The sequence below is a fragment of the Passer domesticus genome, chromosome 4 (genome assembly GCF_036417665.1).
Source record: "Passer domesticus isolate bPasDom1 chromosome 4, bPasDom1.hap1, whole genome shotgun sequence".
In the NCBI taxonomy this organism is placed as follows: domain Eukaryota; kingdom Metazoa; phylum Chordata; class Aves; order Passeriformes; family Passeridae; genus Passer; species Passer domesticus.
Genome location: NC_087477.1, coordinates 22,233,821 through 22,256,962, shown reverse-complemented (window position 1 = coordinate 22,256,962; position 23,142 = coordinate 22,233,821). Strand labels below are relative to the sequence as shown.

Below are 23,142 nucleotides of genomic sequence, written 5' to 3'. Positions count from 1 at the left end.
AGACAGTGGCTGCCAAGCATGTAAGGTTCCTTAGCAGTAATCTAGATGTGTTTTTGGAAGGAATGGTTTTTATATTTTACAACATAATCGAGAAATGAAACATTTAGAGTATTTTATATTTCATTTACATTCTAAGTGTTGGAAGGTGATTTTGGATCAAAGTAAATGCCAAAATATCTTTGTCGATATGGAAGTATTTTTAAATAATGTACTAGCCAAGCACTTTTTATAGAGCAAGGACTGAAAGTTTCCAATTAGATATTCTCATACTATCGATTCCAAAATGTTTGTGCCTTGACTGTTTCACATTGTGACTTTAAATTATGATCTTATGACTATATGCAGTTTACATCAATAAAATAGATTTGCTTCCATCTTTGATTGTAAATGTTCCTTTGGGAAATATTTTTTTCCCTGCATTGGATTTTACTAAGTCTTCTGTGAACTGAGTACAGAGCAGCCCTTTGAAGTGTTTAAATTGCCAAAAGGCCTAGAAATACCAAAACAAAAATCAGGAAGCCAGAGCCAGGTAAATTCTGGAAATAATACTGGCAAATAAGAATGACTAGCATTAAAATAATTAGTTTTAATCAGGTTAATTTGAATCATTACTTTGAGGTAATAGATTGCACTAAAATTGTCAAGAAAATTAATACTAACATGAAATATTTATTTTGAAGGTTTATAATTCAATTTTTCACAGATTTTGTTAGATTACTTAAGCACTTTACTATGGTGTGATAAGTTTTTCCATTTCTCTGCTGCTATTACACACGTAAGTATAAATTTGGAAAAAATAAACTGGTCTTTTGCTTTCACACGTTGTTGACGTATTCTTAAATAATAGAGACTTTTCTTTAGACTACCATTTTCCATGGATTTTGAAAGGGAAATTACAAGGGGCCGAACAGAATACTATGTCAAGGTGTTCATAATAATACTGTTCTTGGCATTGAGTATACTTACAGGAGAAAGGTTTTGAAGTTAGGAAACATTTGAGTTCCTCTTAATAGTCCTTAAAAGCCATTTATTTCTTCTTTTTCTCTTAACTCTGTGAATTGTTCTTTAAATAACTATTATTAAATGTTAGGATCTCCTTTATTTTAAAACATTACTCTATGCAACTTAAGAAAACAGTGAGTTATTGAAAACATTTGTCTGAAATGTATAGGGGACCCACTAATAGGCAATTAGCTGCTAAAGGATTCTGATCTCTGACTGTGCTTTATTTCAGTCAAATTAAAGAAAAGAAAAAAGGGCAGAGAGAAGAGCCTGAGGAAAAGGACTTAAATCCGGAAGACGCGAGAGGAAAGGAGGATTCTTTCCATAAAAAAAGGCAACCAAAATGAAAGTGCAAACAAATGAACTAAAAAAACACCAACAAAGAAATCCGCAAAAAGCCCTAATCAAATGAAAATGAATCATCTCCAAAAAACCAAAATCAAACCATAAAACCACTGAAAACAACACCCCTCCTTATTACATTTTTTCATTGCTTTTTGAAAGATTATAAAGCAGTAAGTAACGCAAAAATTTATCTTGTACCTTAAGAGTCAGATTAGGTGCCTCAAATTCCTAAGGGTAGTTTTCTGATGAACTTCTGGTGATGAGTCATGGCTTTTTCTCACGAGAAAGAAGAGAAGAAAAAAACCCCCAAAACACATGAGCTATAACTCTGTGGAGACAGAAATAATTTATTTTGAACTGCAGTTTTCATTAACAACATTCCTTTGATGGATAAAATGTCAGCATATTAAGAGAAGCATGGGGATTTGTTACAAAGCTGTATTCAAGATAAGAATATTTGATAAACACAGGGCACTCTTCTGTTTCAAATCTGTTCTTCTTGCCCTTGTTTAAGGATAAATCCGATGTTGAATAAACAACCCTGCTTGGCTTTGTAATGGAAATATATTATGCGTCTTTCAATATGGAAGCGTAATTATCCATTTATTTGACCATTTAGCTGCCTTTCATGCTTAAGCTTAACTTCGAATATTAAATCATGATTTGAATGCAAAGTTCAGCTGTCAGTTTTAAGCATTTCTTCTGATGAATGACTGAAGAGGGTCAGAGGTTCCTAGATACTAATACACAGAAATGAAGAGTAAATTAAATTCTTGATGAGACCATGAAGTATGAATTATTTTTTCTCTTTTTTTTTTCACTAGGTCATTGCAGTACTCTAAAATTCGATCACATCTCATATTACCCTTGAGTTTACTTAAAAACAGATCTTGATCCTAAACAGAGCACAACTGCAGAAAATAATTTATGGAAGGATTTGAGTTTGTTTGTCTTCCTTCTACATTTTGTCCTAATTAAAAGTAACTTTACTATCACTAAAAGCCCACACATAAACCTGATATATCATTCTTGTAACCCATTTAGTTCTTCAAATCTAGAGGTTTTTTGCATTGATTTTTTTTCTGCTTCCTTTTTTTTTTAAATGAACATGTCTACAATGAACAGGTCAGAAAATATGTATATCTCAGATAATTTTTTTGGTTTATCTTTTGATGTATACTCTTTTAAAATATGTAAGTCTTACAAATGGGCAACAAATTCATATGTTTCAAATTTCAGTAACTCAATAGAAATTATTTTCATACCCATAGAGAACTGTATGTTTCTTGTTAATTTGATTTTTAAATTTTATTATTTAGGTGTTAACTAGAAAAAGTATTTTGGGTTCTACTTTAAAATACACCCCCTAAAAACCCTATGAACATGATTTAAAATCTAAGTTTCCTCTCTGCATGTAATTGCACAATAATCCCTCATTTCTGTTTAAGCTATGAAAAGGGGGTTAATTGTGAACGTTAAGGAAAAACAACCTGAAAACAGAATGTGAATTTTGGACTGAATTAACTATACTTGCACATCAACCACTTTTCTGAAAAAGGATCTACTAATTTTCCCAGTAATATGAGCCACTGTTTTTGTCAGAGACTTTCTTAAAATACCCTCTCTAGAAAGAGTCAGCACTTTTGCTGCACCATAAATCCCACAAGTCTGATTCTACACATAGTATTGGAAATCCTACTTTTCTTTTTTCTTCATCTCCCCAGTTACAGTCAACAAATATTTGCAGAGTGATATGACTATTAAATACAGTTACATTGTCATGTCACTGTGATGTGTGCTCAGTCACCAGGAAAATCTTGTACACTTTGGATCTATTGCTCTTTGTTTTCACATAAAACCAGCTGGTCTCATGCCTTGATACAATTTTCTTTCAGCTGCCAAGTTGCAAATTACTTCCTAATTCTGCATCTAAACATACAATCAATTATGATTTCATTTTTTTTTAGTGATAGCTTTGTATCTGGAAGCTTGAATCAATACAGATATGTAATAAATGCTATAAGTAATATTAAAAAACCCCACAGATCCTGAGATATCAGTAATTTTGAATGCCTTTTAAAGATATCCTATCTTTCTAAATTTGGTAAAAACTACTTTATGTAGTTATAAAAATCAATTAAAGAAACAAGTATTCTGCATTAATTAAATCCACCTTTGAAATGAAAGAGGAGAAAGTAGTAGGAATAGCTACATTGTTTTATCAGTTTTTTCTTCAAGCAAAAGATGAATCCAAGAGCAGAAAAGGCAAAAACTAAGCATGAATGAGACAACCACAAGGCATTCAGAAGCCAAGAAATGGCTGAGTAAGAAAGCAAAAAGCCATTTAAAAAAAATCAACAGAAGTTTTAAGTAGTTGATTTAGTTTTTTGTCTTTCTCTTTACTTTTCTTTGCAAATTTCTGTTTCTGTTCTATTGCAAGACTGCTGTTCTGATGCTGTGGTGCTGAAAGAGAAGACATAAGGTTATTACACAATATTTCATAGCTTTAATGCTAAGGGTTCAGTGACTCAAGACTAGAATTCTGATTGCAGTTTTTCAAAGTCAAACACTGTTCAAACATGGATTTTAAAATACATTTAAAATATATTAGTTCTTGTACCAAAAAAACCCCAACAAACTCCTGTGGGTGTTTTGCAGAACTTTAGACTCCTCTAGTCACTTACTAATAACATAAAATTTTTCTTCAATTAAATGAACTTGCTATCATTAGCATCAAAGTTACACAATAAAAAAAAATTCTTGTCACTTTCAACTGTTACAGGCAAAACATAGGATGATACTGTTCTCCCTGACTGAAAGGTGAATTTCTTCTACTTTTTTTTTTCATTTTAGCTGTAGAAATAGAGCTCATTCTTTATGTATCTCTGTTTTTTTAGTCAAATGTGTTGAAATAGCCTTACAAACACAGGCCATGATGTAAAATTTTAATTTGTCTAATAAACATTTTGGAGTCTAATTGAAAGTTTATAGTAGGAAACTCTTTATTCCTCCACCTGTCCATAACTTACCTATTTATGTCAGTTCAACACATTTTGGACATGAATACTTGTTGACAATTTTTAAAAAAAAAACTGTTTAAAAGTAGTCATTCTCACACTGCAGACAAACGGTGGGGTGGGGGGGTGGGAAGAGCCTTCCCAAATTTCTTCACTAAACAGAAACCCCTTGTAATGCATCACTGCATAAATGGAAGTAATCTTTCAAACATTGCCTCCTTATTTTCTAGTATGTGTTTACAAATTACTTTCTTCAAATGACCAGATGGGTGATAAAACAATTGCCTGTGCAGCAATGGCATAGATAACAAATGCTGGGCAAAAATGGCATGTTTAATTCAAATTTCGTATTATGTTTGATTTAGATACATCAGATGATTTTTTGAATTATTCTTATAATATCTGCCTATTTTTAAAATTATGATTTATTTTATTTTATTTTAATTTATTTTATTTATGAACTCTATGAACTGTTAAGGATGGACAGAAATGTTGTGCTATAAACATGCAATGGATGCACAAATACTGGCCAGCTACTTCCAGAGTAAGTAATTTTTAGTTGAAACACACAGTTTCATTAAAGTCAGGATTTATGACCATTCTTTTAAAGGGAAAAAATAATACCATGAAACCTTCTTAGATTGATAACAAAAATTAGAAAATGTAAAGAAGAGAAAGAGGTAAAGAATTCAGGTTTAGCAAGCACTACAAAGTACTTGGCTGGTGCAGTAAATGCCCTGAAATGGTGTTACCTACAGTCCACAAAAATTACCTCATTTCTATTAACATGCCTCTCATGGAAATTCAGGTGTCAAAGTGTATTCATACATTGAGGTTGTTCATGAGAAAATGACATAAGGCCTGTATTCTGTCCTCTTGAAAAGAGTGAAGAGGTCAAAGCTGTTAATTATTGTTGATAAACATCATTCCTATATATCTCTTGGAGGTGCAAACATTGGGCTATTTTCTATAAAAATGTCCACAATTCTTTCTACTTCCATTTTTGATGTTATTGCAGAATGCTTTAGGAAGACCCAGAATGAAATTAATAATAATTCTTTTATTAACAAGGGAGTTGCAAGTTTGTTTACAATTTGGCAAATGCCACCTTGCATAAAAAATGCATATTCAATGCACTACAAAATCCTTACAACCCAAGAAAAATCCCTCCAAATAGACAAAAAACAATCACATTAAAACAATCCAATATGTCGTGTGCTTTTCATGCCTGTTATGCATTTCTAGATATAAGAAAGATTATGTTTTCTCTTCCAGCAGTTTTTTAATTAGCCTCAGAAAATTCTGTAAAGTCAAGTGGAAAATATAGCATATATACAATTTCTCTGAAATAATCCTAATTGCTTATTTGCAAAACATAATTGTATCCCAAAAGAACTAAAACTTTCTGTGTCCTCCCACATAACAGAACATTGCTGGCTTTAATTAACAATGCTTTTCTTGTCTTGATGAGCAATTATGAGAAGGATGAAAAAGGATTGTTAGTGATAGATTTCGCTTCAGTTCTCTACAGCAATTTCTTTGAGTAGTTTTCCTCAATATTTTTACACGAAATCCAATCTTTTAATCTATGCAGGTCCCATGTATGGAGTCAGGGTTGAGCACTTAAATTCTCAACCCTTTTGTATATTTTTACAAATTTCATTAAATATTTTATATTTCACATACATTAAATATTGACCAATAGTATAAAATAACAATCATTTCACCCACAGAACAACACAATATCTAGCAGAAATACTTTGCTTGCAAATTTATGAAAGCTACTAAAGAAACCCATTGGAAGACTGACTCTCTTAAGCATGATAAGTTTCTTAATATAACTGGTTTTAGCTTTTATGATTTTTTTTTTAAATTCACCTGAACCTCTGAAGCTGCAATGCTTTCTCCCCTTTATGTCATCTGGCAATATAATTAGGTGCTCAAGACAAACAATTACACTTGCTTTTTCAGACTATTTAAACACATATAAACTGTTTCATTGAGTAAATAAATGGTGCTGCAATCTCTTTAGTTAACAAGTTACAAATTTGGCATTAAAATGACAGGTTAAGCAGAGCCATTTTTAGATTTCTCTATTTTCCAATGCTTTCCATGACATATCAAAAACTTACTGGGAAAGGAGAAATTATAGCAGGCTGCCTTATTCTTTGTTTTAATGATACTTAAAGATCCTACTGTTTAATAGAAAATGCTTGTCAATGACATTTGCTGCTGTTAGCAATGTTTCAGAACTTTTTCTTGCTGTCATTGATAGAAGTCTGATTCTGCAAAGCCCAAAAATTTCAAAATATTTAAAATATCAATGCTTCCTGTTGATATTAGCAATTATAGATGGATTATACTTGGGATGCACCATTTCAAGATTTTACATGAAAGATTTTATCCTTGGTGGCACTGATTAGTCTTTCAGGCTTTTTAATCTCTAGAGAAAAAAAACGTTCTTAAAAGCAAATCATATAACTCCCCAGTCAGCCCTCAAAAACTGCAGCCTGTATGGACACATAAGGGAAGAAAGCTAGGTCATTGCCTTTAATGGGAGACTTTTTAGTTTTAAACTGGTTTGAAACATGCAATGGGTTTCTTTCCATTTTGTTTTGTACAATGAAGTGTTTGAAATTGTTACTTGCACTTTGAAAAGTAGCTTCATAATGGTGAGTAATTTTCTTCTTAGAAATTGAATTTGTAACATCAGCCTCCCTTTAATTGTTGTGAAAATAAATGGTGTTGTTAAAATGTAAAAATTGTAACTTTATGTCAATTTAAATGCCAGTATAACATTTTTTTTGCCAAATATGAATGGCATTTTTACCTTGGGATATAAAAGTTTCTGTGTGTAGCTTTTTGGTGGTGTTTTTTACTTACTTTTTTAAAATTTCTCATTTTGTGTTTTACTATCTCTTGCCTATGTAAATGTCTTTGCCTTTATTCTTTACAATAACTTTTACATCAAACATGATGACTTTTGCTCACAAGGCTGTAAGTCTGCATTATTTTGCTATGTAGCACTACTTTGATGTCAAAGTCTCTTTTACCATTCCACATCAATGATAGATGTAGAAGAGGATGTATTTTTCACTAACCCAAATCACGTTTCGAGATTTTAAAATTGTTTTTTTCTAAAACCTCCAGAATTAAGGTCTCAAAGAATGAACTCCTTTTTTCAGTCAGGAATAAGTAATGTTTCCGACCAATAATAAAAGCTCCCTGAGTGACTTTTGTGAAAGGCCATCAGACCTCATATTAAGAGACAACTGTTTGGACTTGAAATAAGCTGTCTGTTGTGTCACATTAAAGCCTCAACCAGCTCAAATAACAGTTTTGGTGGCACTATTTTTAAGATGGGACTACTTCTTGCTAGCATATGAATCTTTGAACTTAATTCCTTTTATTTCTTTTAATTTTACGTAAAAACTGAAAGCAGTACGGCAAACCTAAGAAAAAAACAAACCGAAACCAAAACCAAACCTTCCCCCCCAGCCTACCAAAAAACCCAAACATCTTAAACTGCCACAAAACTGACTGTCTGTATGAGAGGTACTAATTTAAGGAAATTTTTATACATGCTAGCAGCCTGCTAAAAGCTGTCTTCACTTCAATGTACTACTAACAAGACTTAAGTTTAATAAAAATATTTCCTCAATATCTATATCTATAACTCATTTCAATGACTATGAAATATTTCGGATTTTTTTGTGCAAGTTGTGTCATTTATACTGAAATTTGTTCCGTAGAATCAGCTCACATCAAGAAGAGATGCAAGAATTGTGTGCAAGAAATATTGTTTTATAGAAATTTAATTATAGCCTACATTTTGTGAAAGGTACATGTCTGAATAGTAGGTTGAGTTGTTGAGTATCTCACAAACATTACATTTCCCCATGTATGAAATATGAATGCCTGTGCATGTTTTATACAGCAGCTCAAGCACAGAAAATAATGTTGTGTTTTCCTTGCATGCCATTAAGGTGTAGTCAAAACTTAAAACCTTTGAGGCCTACAGTCAAAGCAGATTAAAAGATCTATTTTTACTTCTACATCCTTTTTCTGTTATTCACTGTGTCCCATCGATTTTGATTTTGAGAGCTGTTGAGATGCCTGAAATCAGTCTCACAAAACAATTCTAGGCATGGCAATAACCATGATGCTACCCTTAAGTCCGTGATTATTTCCTCTAGAATTCACAAAAATCTTTGCTTCTTTACTTTGCAAGGCTGCTTTGCAACACCTTTACTTTGCAACACCTGATTATTAAAAATACTTGAGAAACTTACACTCTTAATGTGCATCCAGTCTCCTACAAATCAGTGGAAACACTCCCATTGCAAATGCTCACAAATGGTCACCTTGTAAGATTGACTTTGGACATGAAAAAAATTCAGAAGTTTCAGTTCTGTAAAAAAAAAAATATTCAGGCTTTTTCTGCAACTTGAACAAGCATTTTTGAAACAGAAGGGAGAGCATGTAGTGATAGGAGAAAAATTAATCTCTTTAAACTGAAAATAAGTATGTTTAGATCAGATATTAGGAAGAAATTTACTGTGAGGGTGGTGAGACAATGGCACAGGTTGCCCAGAGCAGCTCTGAATGTCTCCTCCCTGGATGTGTTCAGGGTTGGCTTGGATGAAACTTTAAGTAACCTGGGGGGTTGGTGTCCTTTAAGGATTTTTAATATCCCTTCTAACCAAACCATTCAATTTTTTTTATGATTCTATACTAAATTGTTGAAACATGATTCACATCTGACTTTGGGGATTAAAGAAAATGATCTTAGCATTAGTTGTAGCACACACAGAAACAAGAAATATGGTTACCTTTTATATTAAATGTGAATTTTATATCAAATGTGACACTCTTATTTGGGATAATTTCCCATGTGTAGATATTGATTCTGCCAACAGTGAAATTTCTTCAAATATTATGAATCATTTTTGACACTTTTAAACAGGCATAAAATTGTGTTACATTTCTTAAATGTTAAACATCAATTAGCTCCATGTACTCAATCCCCCTGAAGTAATTATACCTGTTTAAAAAAAAACAACTTGCACAACAGTCAAGTGCTGTGCATACGTTACAGTCCAGAGAATAATTGTTTTGCATGGTGGTGTCAGGAAATGTTAAGTTCTGAGTTGACTATGCTTGCTGTTGTCATTGTTTTTTTTCAGTACTTCTGTGGAGGGCAATGAAAAAACAAGTGATATACACAGAGACAAAAATAATCTCGGCAGTTCTGGCCTCAGCAGTTAAAAATAAATCAATAAATACAGTTTTCTATTAATATTATTTTAAGAGATTCAAGTTTGCTGTGTTGGGTTTGCATGGTAAATTTTAAGTAGCAAAGGGGGCTACATGGGGGCTTCTGTGAGAAGCTGCCAGAAACTTCCTTTAAGTCTGATGGAGCCAGTGCTGTCCCGCTCCAATATGGATCCAACACTGTTGGTTTTGATCTGTCTCATATATTTGGGATTTGTGTATCTATCTGTGATTTATTACTTGTTCCATGTCTTGCCTCTGGTTTCTATACTCATAAATGAGATATTTTGTTCTTGTGTACTCTTACACTCCCCACATTCTTAAGGTTAAAATATACAGATGTTTTAGTGGTCAGAAGTGGAAAATCCACAGTATGAAATAAAATATAATCGGAGTTTCAAAAAAAATAATAAAGTCTGTGTTGCTTGAATACTGTTCCAACTTCTAAGCTGTCCTTAATGATGTTATTCCCTTCCCAGCGGTACTAATTGAAGATAAAACTCTGTAACGTTTGTGGGTTGCAGTCTCAATTTCCATATCTCAACGCTCTCAGAAAGCTCAAGGATGAACTTTTTGTATAACAATTTATGAAACCAATTAAATGATACGCTAATGATTTTTACCTTCCCTGACCCTTAACGCTATATTAACAGTACCTATATATTTCCCTATCTTACCTACTTCAGAGATCCATCTAATAATTAATTAGAAAGACACTCACTTCAGATGTCATAATAACACCTATGGCAACTGCTGTGCCAATATTTCATTAAAGATTATAATATTGTACTTCAGCATTGAATGCCTTTGAATTTTCAGAATTTTAATGAGGATAATTGGACAATCTTGTAGTCTTATCTTTTAGTGTCTTAGGAAAAGTAACAAGTTCTGAAAGAAAACTGGGGAATCTCAGGTGCAGTCAGGTATTATAGCACATTCATTAGAGTGTACCTCCAGAAGGTCTTCAACTAGCTCACTATTACTGGCACTGTAGCTTTTTCACAGCAGATTCATCTATTTATTTGAATAACAAGAGCTTAGAGTTATAATAATAAACTAAAATTATAAAGAAAACAATATATATGGAATTTTAGAAATAATATAATTATTTTCTTCCAGGGCACAAACCAGCAACTATTGAAAGCTGGAATAAAACTTTCCCTGGGGAGACGTTATCTCATAACTGCCTATTGCTTTTCTTCACCTGATATTGCTGCATACTCCTAAAGTGGTGAGCCCAGTACCTGATGTATGCTAATATCCCCAGATTGTTGCCCAAGGCAGCCTTTAGACTCTTTCACATTATTGCTATGTCACAAAAGACAGCCAGTGATCAGGCTGGTTTATGATTATGGAAATGACCTGTGCAATATGTAGAAGTTAAGTGCAAAATAAGCCTTTAAAAAAAAAAAAGAAAAGGAAAAAAAGAAAAGAATAAAAAAGAAGGAATTATGGGAATAACTGTAGGGAAAAGAAATAAGGAAGGTCTAGATCTGCTGCTGAATCAAAACACTGCCTAAGGAGCCAGTCAACTGTTTTCTTTCTTTTTTTTTTCCTTTTGAAAATGTGGAGGGAATGATGTTCATATTTGTTACAAAGTGTTAAGAGAGTTTTCCTCAGATGCACATTGCCCTTAAGATTATCTTTATTTTTCATAAGCTCCTTGTCCTATCAGATGCAATAAATTAATCTTATGTTTTCCCTCATGGTTTTGTAGCATTAAGCCTCTAGTTTTCATGTGTAGTTAATCCTCTGCAAATTGATTTTTTTATCATTGCTCCGAGTATAGAGTTTCTTGCTTAGTAGGGTATTGTGTGTGGGCAGGTAAGTACACTGAGAAAGGGCCTTTTTGTCATTGAGTGGCTTTTCATCACTAATTTTTCCTTGTATAATGATATGCTTCTCTATGATTTTAATTTGAATACTCTCAGAGGCAGAAAGCCTCTTTATTAAATACCATTTCATGGTATTTTGTGTAAGAAATAGTAATTAAAATTATCTGCTGTCAAATTTTGGTACAAATTGAATACTAATGGAAACCACAATTTCCTTTATGATTTTTTTCTTCATTTTCCTTATTCACACATCTTTCATCCTCTATAGATCTTGAATATAACTCTGAGTACATATTCCCTTAGCAGACCAAAATCACCCCAATAAAAAAGAAATCTCATATAACTTCTCCAGCCTTTGAGTGTGCTCCATTGCTTCACCACAAAAATTAAAATTCTGACTTTTTTCCAACTTATTACAAAAGTATCTTCATGCATTTAGTAGCTGTGAGTATGGATATCATCATGTCATTTTGGGTTAGTCAGCCTAGTGATACTGAGGGAAATCCTGAAAGATGCGTCAGTGGTGTTGGGAAAGTTGAAAGATTCAGTATGAACAGGATGCAAAACTACAATAGGCCAGTTTATTAGTTGATTAAAAACTGCAAAAAATAATGCTTCTGCTTTGTCTTAATAAGAATATTAATAATAATAATTACGGAATTAGTGACAGTCCAAGCATGTTTATATGTCTGAACGGCATTCAGTACCTTTTACAACACACAAAACAGAATGTTAGAAAATATCTTTGAAGATTACTTTTTCTGTCCGCCCATCTGACTGTGTAGAGGATGGTCTTCTCTAATTATATACATTTTAGTTTTCATGAAGTTGTGTTCTGTCAGTTTTTTAGGATAAAAGATTTGTTTGCAAGAACTGATGGTCCATGTAGTACTTAACAAGATGATAAAGGACTTATTTAAGGACTTTCTTTTCTCCTCAGGTTGTTAACATAAATGCTTTGAAGAAAACTTTACAAAACTTTGAAGAAAAGGTCTTATTATTTTTATGAGATACGTGTGTAAAATATTAATGTTGTATTAAATAACCTTTCTATCCCATATTTTTGTCCACATTGCAATAAAAGTTATAATAGTATTATTTTACTCCCTATTTTTGTGTTCATATGTGGCCGTGCCTTAACAAATGTTTGTTGTTTTGCTGTTGCAGAAATAGTGTAATTATAAAAAGAACATTACTGTGCCATCCATGGCATAAACACTAACAAAGACACTATTCTTTTCCTTGAGAATTTTATCACTCAACAAGTACAGTGGGGTTTTTTTGTATGTATTGCGAAAAAACAGAAACAACACCTAGGTCATCACATTCACAATCCTGCAAAAAATTATATATTAAAATTTTTAATATCTGCAAGAACTCTTTTCTTGGCCCTTCCACAAAGATTATTCTCTTTTATTGCAATAATTATAATTTTTTTCACTGATGATGCAATGTCTTTAACAGTTCTTAAAAATGCTCCATGTCTTTCATTATAGTAAAGGACATTGTATTGTATTGGAAAAAATTTCAGTGACTTGTTCAGGGACAAGAGAAACACAATGAGCTGGCTGAAAGGCTATTGCCTTTCTGGCCTTCTTGGAAATTAAATTCTAGTTTTGATTTAAAAAATAATAAAATTATTTGATAAATGTAATTCTATTAAAATTTAAAGTTTGAAAAACTGACACATAAATGATTAAACTTACTATGACTTAAGTATTTTTGCAGATGGCTAATCCAAAGAACAAATGGAAAAGAACAATGGTATGTATTACAGATCTGACTGTGCCTTTTCAATTTTAGAAAGCTTTACTTCTCTAATTCCATAGATATGAATGAGGAAATCAGAATACTCTAGTAAAAGAAATAAATGACGGGTGTAGTAAAAATTTGGTTTTTATTGCTGAAGACTTTTAATAGCTTCCTCTCTCTTATAGTAATCATCAAGGGAAATATGTCATCATGAAGTGTTTGGATTTATTTTTTATTTATACAAATATGAAATTTTTTGCTCTTTATTGTAAATTAGAATCAATTCAAGAGTCAAACAACTTATTTTTATTTGATATATATTTTTATGTAATATATAAACTTTATGTGTATAAATATATATATAAAACTTTATTTTTTTTGTGTAATATATATTTTATAGAAAGAATACTTGCAAAACAAGATTTTCTTTTTACATGGTTCCTGTTTTTCTGTACCTAAAATCTTCATATGCTTTGTGTGGGCTTCAGAGGGAATTTCAGAGAAATCCAATAGTAGAAAAATGTATAAAATACTTTTATTGCTAGGAATTCTGACAAACTCAAAAAGAAACTGGGCAGGTTTTGTTTGAAATAATCTTTCCAGAATATTAAAAAGGTAATATATAACAGCATTCGTTGTAAGCAATGCATCAATTTAAGTGCATTCAAGGTGGTGCAGGTATTCTGTGAAACTTGCGGACTGAAGTTTCATTGATTTTCTTGTTTCTGAAAAAAACTTTCATGACATGGTTATTACACTTAATTCCTAAGTGGTCTTTTCCTGCTCATTATTGCCCTTGGACTCATTAAAAGTCTCTATGATGGGATAAATTTTGCTTCTACACTGCTGTAGAGACTTGTTTGATCTGCTTTAGAAAACCAGGAAAAGGATACAGGAATCCCTCAGTTGTGTTGCCTAGGCTGTAAAAGTGCCATTAGTAGCATGGCTGATGTTATTTATCCCAAGTCGTCCAAGCCCTAGTATATATGCCCTGCAATAGGAGGAACAAAGGTCGTAGAAAAATATTGGTAGTTTACTACCTTTCTCATATCTTATTTCTGCAGTCTTTCATGAACAGATGGATATCTGCCATGATTGTATTTCTTTTATGTTTGAGTACTCACATAAAGTTCTGCATGTGAATGATCATTTTTATGATGTCCCTAAGTTTCTTTTGTACACTTTGTATGAAGATCTTAAAAATCAGTGGAAATACTATGTCCAAAGACATCTAGAGTAAATTCTTGCTTTCTATGGCTGTTTCAGTATTGTCGCTTCTGACCAATAAATCTGCAGTTGCTGTAGATTATTGAAATTACTGCATCAATTCTGATCACTGCCCTATATGACTCAGATATTTATGTTTCTGAGAGCAGAAGAACAGAAATCTGTTCCAAGCATTATCATTACTGGTAGAACACTGAAATTTTTTTGGATTCCGTAACAAAGTCAATCTGTGAAATGTCCCATAGACATAAAATGTGAAATGGACTGTTATTGGAGGTACCAAAACTGATATTGTGCTGAGCAGGGTGCTGACAGCTCTAAGCAAATGAGGAAGAAAAGGGAGGAAACGGGAAAGGGGATGAAAGTTATTCAGTTTTGTAGTGTTGAAATAGGAAAAGAATGTGAGAATAAAGCTGTGAAATGGAATTTGACAACAGGTGGTTCAAAGAGTGCAGATTTGTTTCAGAAATGGTGATACCTTATTAATGACAGAGTGTCAGGATAGAAGGACAGATGTAAAATAATACTGTCAATCTGGTATGTAGGGCCTGGGCTATTCTAAACAAAGATGTTCAATAGAGAATACTATGAAAGAATATAAAAACTGTCTCTACTGAAAAACTTGCAGATATATTTAAAAAAATGTGAAGGTAACTAAATGCATATAGCTCCATCAGTTTTTCATTTGAATGATATGGGGTAGCTGGGAAAAGGAATGCTGTGCCCCTCCTGCTTTTCATTGCCTTCAGGGCACATCTTTCAGTTCCAGGTTTCTGCCAGTCTAGTGTTAACATGCCCCCTTCAAGTATGTCTTCCTCATAGATTCCAGAAACTCAAAGATTTTCATAAAAAGGCCTAATCCTGTCAAACTAAATATTTTTGGCTTAACTAACATATAGTATGCTGGTGGGGGGAAAAAACAAAACAAAAACTGCCACAAACCAAACGATAAAACTTTACTTTCATTTTAGTGTGCATCAAACTTTTCAACAAATTAGGAATTTACCCATTTTTAGACTCTATTTCTTTTGATTCTGCTTATCTGGACCTCCAGGTCCCTTTATATGGGACATCAAACACTGTCTACAAAAACCTATCAGACACAGCTTTTCCTCTTTCTTTTGTTTTGGGAACCCCATTTCATAAGACTACATTTGTTTTCTAATGTGCAAGCACTTATGTATTCATTTCAATATGACAAGATAAAGCAAGGTATAGAGATTTTTTAGCACTAGAACTATGCATATTTACCTTCCATTTGCAAATTTATGCCATAGTAGGGTACTGTAGTGTCCACTGCTGTATTGAAGCTGAGTCAATGTGTGGCATTTCATTCCTTTTAGGCCCAATTTATTAATCCAGTAGAGACAACTAATTTAAAATGTCTCAGATCCCTTCCAATGAAATGAAAAAATTCTGTGTACTGCCTTAATTAAAGGTAAATAGCACTGCAGTGCTTTAGTTACAGTCTAGGTGTTGTTTGTAATCTGTTGGTTTAAGTTTCCATGGATTTTGTTTAAAACCATGGAATGTTTTATACTGCTATTAAAAAAACAACAACAAAAAAAAAAAAACAAAAAACAAACAAACAAACAAAAAAACCCACCAAAACAACCCCAAAAAAACCCCAAACCAAACCAGCTAGAACTTCCTGTTCTGCCCTGAGTACAGAAGACTGTGCGTCTCCACTTCCCATGGGAGGAGTAAAAGGCAAAGCAGAGTAATATACTGTACTTTATGACAGTGATGTAGGGAAGCAATCAGAGATTTTTTTTTGACTCTTTGTGTATGCTGCTCTTCCTCATTATATCAAGCTTGGAAATTATTCTCCTGTCTACTTTCAATTTTCCTTTTTCCACTCTGGTGCTGTTTTTCTTTCTTATGTCCCATTCACCCCTTAAACAAGTACAAATGAAAGAAAGGAAGGGGAAATGTGCAAAAATGGCAACTGTCATGTTTTAACTCAGAGGTGACAACTTTGTGCAATATCCTCCCTGACTAGATGACTTCAGTTTATGATAATGACTTCTCTAACAACAGCTTAGAAGAAAATTTTTTGTTATTTATTTTATTTTACTTTAAAGAGTTCTTTAAAGTCTATTCTATGTGTTCTTTTAATAGTCCAGTCTCTGATGGATGTTCTGGGAAGATGCCTGTAAAAAACTATAGTTTTTTATTAGTATCAGTTTAAGTAAAACTATAAAATTATAACAGCATTGATATTTGTGCAGATTGAATTTGTTTTATTAGTTTTGAAAGTGATGTAGCACAAAAAATCAGAACTCCAGTAGCAGTATAGGAGGCTTGTTTCCTTCTATGTCAGAATTAAAATAAAAATCTAATTCATTGGAAGAAAAACTGTTATGGTAAGGGTTGTGTTCTGCTAAGGAAAAGTTTATTAAGGATTCTAAGGCTGGTTTTCTTGAACAGAATTTGTAATCTCTCTTAACATAAATGGAAATCTTTGCCATCTGTATTAATGGAAGACCTTTTTCCTAAAGCAGGTAATTTTTGTACACTTTTTGATTCCTTTTCTTCTTATGTTAAATTTAGAGACAAATTAGCCTGAACCATAATTTTAAAAGCTGTTTGATAGAATTCCCAACAGTAATGCCAGAGAAATAAAAACAGAGTAGATTCTTTTCTTTAAGCAATTCAAATAATCATAGGCTTGTAGAAAATTAAGGGTTGGAAAGAATCTTAAAGATTATCAGTCCTCATTCCCCTGCCACTTCCCTCTAGCCCATGTTGCTCAAGACCTTACCCATCCTGGCTTTGAACACTGCCTGGGCAACCTTTTCCAGGGTCTCACTACCCTCACAATAAAGAACTTTCTTCCTAATATCCAACCTAAATTTCCCCTCTATCAATTTGTACCCGTTACTCCTTGTCCAGTCACTGCAGTTCCTGATCAAGGGTCTCTCTCTGGATTCCCAGATATTAGAAGTGTGTTATGAGGTGTCCATGTCACCTTCTCTTCTCCAGGCTGAACAACCCCAACTTTTTCAGCCTGTCCTCTTATCAACTGGTTCTCCAGTCTCCTTATTGGCTTTGTCTCCTCCTCTGGACTTGCTCCAACAGTTCCGTGTCTTTATTTTGGGGACAGCAGAGCTGGAGGCAGCGCTCCAGGTGTGAGCTCAGCCACATTTTTATCCACTGAGTCATCAATCCATTCAATCTATGTCTCTCTAGAGACACTAACGGTCAACTTTGAACATATTCTGTTTTACCAAAACCACTGCTTTCAACTTGTGCTCTTTATTTGAATAAATAGCATTTATTATTGGGGGAAAATCATTTGGCATTGACTTTGCACACATCCAAAACTTCACAACTACACTGTGAAAGACTCAAGAAAATGGAATACAAGAATAATGGGGAGAAAAAAAGGAGAAAGTCATAGAAGGAGTAGGGAATGGCAGAGAATGAAACTGGAGTTCTGATTGCCTCAATGATAAAAAATTATTTTGTTGAAGTGATTTACTTCAGAATTTTTGGAATTTTTTTTTTTTGCCGCACTTCTTAAAATTAAAAACATTTGCGGATTTTAATGCCAGCAGACTTCAATTTTAACTCTTCTCAGAATACGTATTATAGGATACAGTGATGATAGGTCACAAAAATATTTCTAAAAATTCATGAAGAGCCTAAAAGAAAGCATTACTATCAAAAATATGTGGATACATAGAACATAGGAGAATAGAAATAGTGGTGAAGGTAATCTCACCCCTAAGGACTTACAGCTGTGCTAATTATCATGCATGAAGAACAAGCCTGCCCTTAACAGGCCACAGCTAGATCATATAAGGAGGGGTATTTTAAAAGAGTATGTTGGCTGGTCAAGATGGAGTTTGTTGGTTGTGCAGAGCAGGAGGAGAAGGACTCAGTGTTGTGAGTAGCTGCCCGTAAGAAATCACCATGAAGGTATGAAACCTTTGCAACAAGAAGGCAACAAAAAGACTTGAGAAATGATAGATGTCAAAAACATTTAAAGGAGATGGGATGTTAAAGAGCAGGCAGGAGAGGAAACATGGTAGGATCGTGAACTGAAGCAGAAAATCAATGCAATTAAAAAATTATGGTGATTATATTCAGAGACTTACTTGAAATCAGTATACCTTTAGGGAGAATGTGGTTTTGTTTTTCTATTTCACATAGCAGTATTTTATGCATTTGTAGAAAGCTAATATAGCTCAAGACAACTAAGAAAACTGCTTAAAAGGATCTCCTGCTTAATCATTCTAGACTGGATTTCATACCAGGCCCAAAGCTGAACTCTTGAAAATACTGATATATATAACACATCCTTATTTTGCTAACACATTAAACCAGCTCTCCTAAGCACTTGAAATTTTAAAAAAGTGGTAACAGGCCTTTCTTTCTCATGGACCAGATAATTTTAGTCTCTTCTCAATTCTTTCCAGTGCTATTTTTACCCTAGTGAAAATCTTCAGCTCCTAAGAAAGCCAACACCAACTGGAGGCAGAGTACATTAGAATGAATCCCGTTAAATATAACCTCAGGTTGTGCACTTAATCGGGATGGATTTTCCAACCCATCATTAAAGCACACTGTGACTTAGATCAACATAATGAGTAGCGGTGCCTGAGGCTCTGTCTACCCTAATACAACAGTCTTGGTCTAAACTTTCCAAGTGTATTTGTTGAATCTGGCAACTAAAGGAGAATATACCAATACACCTTTTTTTTTTTTGGTTTTTTGTGTTGTGGTGTTTTTTTTTTTTTTTTTTTTTTTTTGTTTAATGCAAACTAAAGCCAGTTAGGTGATGATTCAAATTAAAACACAATGCGTATGTCTGGGAAAACATATAATTGTTTGCCTGTGCAAATCTGCCTTCTAACGTGGGCAAGAATTCATTTGGGTGTTCATTGTGATCTCTTGCGGGGTTCCGCTCGAGAAGGGAGCAACCTTGTTCCCACCCAGTCGGAGAAAATCCTTGGGCTGGTGCTGGTAAGATGCCACAGGGAAAAAATGTGCCCCCTTTTTACCCACTGACACAATCTCTCAGACCACTTTCTGCCCAGTCCCAGAGGGACAGCTCTTGTTCACCAGGGTCAAAGGAGGTGACTCAGTCCCAGATAGTTCCAACAAGGTTTTTAATGTAGGATCCAAGGTGTAGGAAAGATAAAGGTTGCAGGGGAAGGATCAGCTAAACAAGGAGATAACCAAATAGGTGGACACTGAGGAAAGAGTGCAACCCCTTGAGGGAGGGTCCAGGGTATATATTTGGGCTAGGGTAGGAGAGATTACAATATAAACGATCCAATGGGGAAAGGAATGGGAGGAGGAGTTAGGATGAGGTAATACAGGGCAACCCAAGTAAAGGTGAGGGGGGAGTGACTTCAGGTGACTAACCAATGAACACCTGAGGTACTAAAAATGTTCTAGATGGAGGCAGACACAATATTTGCTATTCTAATTTATATTACCATACTTGTCACAAAGATTCATGGGAAATTACTGCTGAGACTTGCTTTAAGTTAAATTACTGACTCCTCCCACGGCATCCTTGTGGTAAGTTTTTCACACTCACCTCCTACAATCTATAATGGAAATTCTTTGGTGTCTCACTATCTAAAACCAGCTTCTATTAAATAGGTGTATATATGCCTACATGCATGCACATGCACATAATTTTCTGACAGTTCTTGTAAAATAATGGCAGATTTGATGCAGAACTAGTTTATTTCCTCAGTTCAGTTCAGAGCTTACACTGTCAGGGATAAATTAAAAGTAAATAATTCCAGTATAATGTTCCTGGTAAGCTAATTGAGTGGAATTAAAATAAGAAAACTGCGGCTATTTAAACTATATATTAAATCAGTAAAATAAAGTAGTTACATTAATCACCAGCAGAGATAACATGTGAACTACAACTATGAACTACAAGAATCACATAGTCTGTCTAAATTAATGTTTATTTCTATATTTCTCATAGAGCAATGTAAAGTGTGTAATCCTTTTGCTGAACTGAAGAAGTGAATAAAAATAAAAAGTCCATTATCCTGACTTTATATAAATGTTAACATTCTTTTTGTCAATTCTATTGCATTTATCTGCTCATTCAGGGTGAAATTTGCTGGCCTTGTAACCTTTGCTTTTGAAGACTTCAAGGAAAAAACCTTCTAAGTTTTTCAGGAGATGTGTTCTGTTATTGTCATGTGTTTTTGCATGCTAGCATACCTTGAACAATATACTTCAGTAAACAATTACATCTCCTGAAGCTATCTTGCTCTAAAGATCTGTATGTCTCAAGTCTTAATGGCAACCTTAACACAAAATATAGGCATTCAGATACTTAAACCACTTACTTGCTTGAATATGTAATTGCCTTTCATACAAATAGAAGTATAAATAATTATTTCATGTTTTATATAATTAGATCAAGTAAATAAAATTCCACTACATTAGAAATGAAACATATAGGCCATTAAAATATGGAGATTTTATTATATGAAATATTTATGTCTGTGTATTTATTCAAACAATTATGATTCTCATAATATCAATTCTTTATCTCATTTTTTCAAGAGATTTTTGAAGTGTGTCTATAAATTTACGTACATGTTTATATGCACACACATTGCATGCCACCAGAAGGGCCTAGGAAAGGTATAGATTGAGTTAGCATATGTAGGAAATATTTTAAGAAAGAACTGTTTAATTTTCTTTATCAAGGGAACAAAAATGTGCAGAGCACACAGAAAGTGAAACTGTAGCTTTTTTGGATTGAGTTTTATTGACTGTTTTCACTTCTCTGAAATAAAATGTTGTCAAGCATTTGTATTATGAGAAGAAATAAAACTTTTGTAATATTCTCACAGAGATGTAATGGCACCTGACAGATTACATTAATGTGTGTTTCCATACTGAGAATACTGTTTTAATTAGCATATAAAGAAATCAAGGTAGTGCCAAAATTGGTGCAATGCATGATGAACAATAAAGTTATAAAAGATAAATAATGTTTATCTGATATTAAATAATGCAACTGCAGTATGAACTTAGCCTCGCAAAATGAGAAATATATATAGCAGGAATGAAAAATGGCCTAAGTTACAAAGAAATATATTAATGAGGACTTATCCAAAGTGTGCCAATTCTTTGATGAAGTTATGGATAAAGAAAAGCCTTGACTGGCATTTATCTATGCAAAATGTGTTGCTCAGATTTGGCAAGAAAATGAATCGGCTTTATTTAAGCCTGTTAAAGTGGCCAGCAATACAGGCTGTCAAAGTTTTCAGGTACATTAACATCTTTGTATTTGCTATGTCTTTTCTAGCTGTTCAGCAGAGATCACATCAGATGCAATAGTGATGTGATGAACAGTTATACGGCTGATTTGATTTGATGTGATTTGATACGCTTTCATCAGGAATTTTCCTGTTCTTAATTAAGTACACTATTTCTACTCTTTGGAGCATTATCGTGTACCTACTCCTGCGGGATGTGGCCAGAGCAGCCTCCCCAGGCAGGTGCAGCACCGAGAGTGTCTCTGCTTTGGGCAGCTCTGACGAGTCCCCCAGCCCACCAGACGCCTGAGCCCCGATGATGTAGTGACAGCCTCACCAGATGGACGAGAGGACACTTGGCTTGGTAGATCCAGCAGGGTGTATTTGGAGAAGGTCCGGGTAGGGAGAGAAGTGAGGAGAACAAACAGGAGCGGAACCACAGGCCAAGAGCGAAGAGCAGGGCGGGGCGGGGACATATAACCGTGGAAGAGTAGGAGGGGTCAGGGTACAAATAGTCCAATGGGGAAAGGGTCTAGGGGAGGATTCGGAGTGGGGTGACACAGGTGGGACCAATGGGAGAGAGGAGGGGGAGTGACTTTCTGGGGAGAACCAATGAGGAAGCTGGAAGCATAGAACTTACTGGAACTGGGGAGTGGACAACATTTGATGAGCAGAAGCTCATCCAGGATCCCGGGGATCCTGGGAGATTGTCACCCTCAGTTAGACAAGGGTGTTCTCCCAAGGTATCTCAGCCTGGTTTCCCTCACACTTGTCTCCCACATAGTCCTGCAGCCAAATCTTCCTAGAAGCTCTGGGAAATAGTTTTTTTTAATCCTCTTTTACACTGTCTGCATAAAGTGAACTTTATATTCTTTATCTTTATTCCTAAGTGTTTATTGCAGATTAAGAAGGGATGCCTTAACAAAACTCTTAGATCCCTTAGGGATAAATAGAAGTAGCAATGTTGTGGCAAGACATCTGGCAGAACTTCCAGTGCCTTTCCCTGAGCTGCAGCTCTTTTTCATCTTCTGTTCATCAACAGCTGTTCAATGTAGGAAAATAGCCACTTGAAAAATTTTATCAGATTCTTTGGGATTTTTTATAAATTATTGTGAATCCACACTTTCTGCTTAGAAAATCAAATTAGTTTTTTCTCTGCATTTTCATTGGAAGTGTGCTTTTACATTTAGTTGTTTTTTTCTTTGAATGTTGAGTCCTGTCATAAATTCTGAATGTCTTATTTAAGTAATGAGTAGGTAAAATTTATTCTGCAATTCCCTTTGAGAAATGGGAAAAAAGAACATAAGTTTGATCAGTCTTCTACATTTCAGATAGTAACTCCTGCCACCCACACTTCTGTGAACATATTTTCTTTTCAGCAAGCCTTACCTGATTTTTTTCACTTCAGATTTTTTGAGAACAAGTGACACCTTGGTA

General features: G+C 34.0%; 2 long non-coding RNA genes across 3 annotated transcripts; one reads left to right on the top strand and one right to left on the bottom strand.

Annotated features, from left to right (window-relative positions):
• Positions 1 to 35: 35 nt before the first annotated feature.
• Positions 36 to 22,155, bottom strand: LOC135298690 (uncharacterized). Of its 2 annotated transcripts, none has more exons than XR_010360739.1 (3): positions 22,043 to 22,155; positions 8,657 to 8,775; positions 36 to 1,675 (listed from the first exon to the last, which is right to left on the bottom strand). It is a non-coding gene; the product is annotated as an uncharacterized LOC135298690 (long non-coding RNA). The 2 variants fall into 2 exon arrangements; XR_010360740.1 differs by lacking the exon at positions 36 to 1,675 and adding an exon at positions 1,713 to 3,810.
• Positions 18,279 to 21,095, top strand: LOC135298689 (uncharacterized). The gene is made up of 3 exons (XR_010360738.1): positions 18,279 to 18,376; positions 19,919 to 19,987; positions 20,542 to 21,095. It is a non-coding gene; the product is annotated as an uncharacterized LOC135298689 (long non-coding RNA).
• Positions 22,156 to 23,142: the final 987 nt, after the last annotated feature.